The following is a 3,098-nucleotide window of genomic DNA, read 5'->3' on the forward strand; positions in this document are numbered from 1 at the left end:
ACGACATATGAGTTTCTGTAGAAATAGCAATAAAGTATATTTTAGTTTACCATAAATGTTTGCCAGTACATTCAGCAGTACTTTAACCATATTTCAAAGACAATAGAAATAATTATGAAATTACATATAAAGATGTACTGAAGTCCTACTTAAGTGGGTCAAAACAGTTTAGCTAATTGCCTTTCATGTAAATTACAATGCAATTTTATTGATTGCTTGCAGTTAACATGCAATTATGTGTCTGAAAACATTATATTTAGTTCACACTTAATTATATCTTTCTAAAGTATATTATTAAAGTAGTGGAGACACTTTATAAGGCAGAGATGCTCCACTTGTACATAAATGAATAGGATAAATTATAACACTCACTAGAACATGTTTGCACATTTGCTGGGCCGGTCTGAATGCGTGTTATTGTCGTCAGATTTTATTCGGGGTGTGAAGTTATTGAAATGTAATTTGACAAACAATTACTTAGATTTTCAGCACCATTCAAGTAAAAAGCTGCTCTTGCTCGGTTAGAAATAGCTGCTCAGGGCCAAATATGACCGACTGTGCTGCTAATCACAAATCCCATCCCTTCTATAAAGTATAGGATGAGAGAGGACAAGAAATGATGGGGAGTCAAGGGAGAATAGAGGTTGAAAAATGTTGAGAGGATTCAGTTGCATTTCCTGCATGAACACTACGACTCAATGTGATCAGAGGCCATGGCTAATGCAGATTTTTGTTTGTTTGTTTGTTTATAGGAATTAATGAATGATTCATTTATTTATGTATTTAAAAATATTTATTTATATGTATTTATTCATTTAAATAAATGTATAATTAAAACATTTTTTTGTAGTAATCTGTATAAAGTGAATGAATAAAATAAATGTAGGCTATTTTTATTCATTTTAAAAATGAATAAATATATGTTGATTTAAATAAATGAATCAATTATTTTTTACATTTTATTCATTCATTCTCATGAATTAACAGTTTTTGAAATTGGTTTATAAAATTAATGAAAAATATAAAATGTATATATTTATTTATTTAAAAGAATGGATGAATGAATATCTTAATTTTAATTAATATTTATGAAATGAATGAATTAATTGTTTTTATTTATTTAGATAACTGAATTAATAAGTAAATAAAATACGTTTATTTATTTATATGAATGAATATAACATGTATTTATTTATATGAATTAATGATTCAATTATAAATGAATAATCACAATGTAATACTTTAAAATGTAATTCTTTCTTAATCCATGTAATTATGTAGCCGTATGTATTTTCAAAATGCAATTTTTTCAAAAACTCAAAGTGTGTTTTATTCTTGTGCACACTGCTGCTGTTTTTTCCCATGCAAAGCTTGCGTGCATCTCTAAAATATGAAAGTCAGATTTCATTATGTTTTGTTTGCTCTTGCTTTTTTTTGTCCGTTTGTTCGCTTCATCAGCAGTCTCCAGGTGTCACCGGTAGGTGCTGAGATGCAGAACCATCCAGAATGTGCAACCTCTCTTGCCACATGCTGTGTCTGTACCTTTTCATGCATTTCTTATTAGCCAATCACCTGGGGAGCGAGCAAGATCCAGAACGCTGATTGGGCCCCTGGTGCCTAATCAAGTGCCTTAGCCATAGTTGGGCATTTGCATCATTTGATAAAGGGACTTTGCCACCACAGCTGCCCTTCATCTGTCACTAGTGTGATTTCTGCCCTTTTGCACCACAGATTTATGCTGTAAAATGAATAAATGGCTCCAGCATGCACAGCATTAATGCCATATTTTATAGGCTAGAAATATAAGGCATGCTATGCCTCCATAAAACAAATAGTTACCATTTTATCTGAATAATGCATTATTATTTTTTTTCCAGAAAAAAATACCTTGAAATACCCACAAAGCGATGCTAATTTCAATTGTTCTGTGGTATTCTTGGACGCTGGGAGCATGAAGGTCTTTCACTGATTGTTTTCTCATTATTTCTTCTTTTTTTCTCCCCATTGAGCCGTTTTAAGGGGAAAAAGATGCTTAATTATTTATACCTATCTGTTACGGCAGGAAAATCATAAGGACACTAACATCTTACAACAGGCTAAATCTAATATTCACCCTATCGTGTGTCAAGTTTGGATGTTATTCTTCTGGAAATTCCTCCTCTGTCAACTCATGTTATAGTCTGGGGACGCGCAAAGCTGAGGTGAATTCTGAACAGGTGATTTATTTTTTTCTCTCTCAGCCTCTCTGTCTCAATATTTCTGTCACTGACTCTTCTTTCACTCCTTTCTTTATGGCTCTCTCTCTCTCTCCCTCCTACACACACATACACACACACACACACTCTGACAGCTTAATTGAACAGAAATATGAGCGTTTAACAGGGTTGAGCAAAATTTTGAACTTAAGAATCAACTTCCTTTCAGTTCACGAGTTGGTATGGAAACTGAACCCACGGGAAATGGAGTTTGAATGACAAAAAGAGAACTGTAATTCAAAAATTCAGTACTGTTGTTTTATTTAGTTGTTAGCATTATTGTTATAAGCATCATATTTAATGTTTATTAATTTGTTTAGTAATTGTTGTTTTTTGTCCAGGAGGAGTGTCTCCTTCATTCATTCATTCATTCATTCATTCATTCATTCATTCATTCATTTTTTTGTTGTTAATATTGTTATTATTATTATTTGAGCAGGAGGGACATCATGTATTTCATTTATTTTTTATTTGTATCAATTTTTTTCTTTTTTTTCGTGCAGGATAAATATTTTATTTATTTAAAAAAATGTATTTGTATTGATTTAGTACTACTACTACTACTAATAATAATTATTATTATTTGAGCAGGAGGAGTATCATGTTTTATATGTTTTATTTATTTTTGTTTATTCAGTTGTTGTTTATTTATTTACTTCCAACATTTAAAGTTAGTTTATTTATTTAGGCTGTTTAATTTACTTGCTTACTTTCAGACAAGCATTATAATGAAAGTTTGTGTTCATGTTTTCATTTCAAGAAATTGCACTTAGTAGTTGCATGAATTTAATTGAATTTCAAGTTCTGTCATGACAACTCTCGGAGGGATTGGCATGGTAATGT

Source organism: Sinocyclocheilus anshuiensis, unplaced genomic scaffold, assembly GCF_001515605.1.
Source record: "Sinocyclocheilus anshuiensis isolate Anshui unplaced genomic scaffold, SAMN03320099.WGS_v1.1 scaffold206, whole genome shotgun sequence".
NCBI lineage: Eukaryota > Metazoa > Chordata > Actinopteri > Cypriniformes > Cyprinidae > Sinocyclocheilus > Sinocyclocheilus anshuiensis.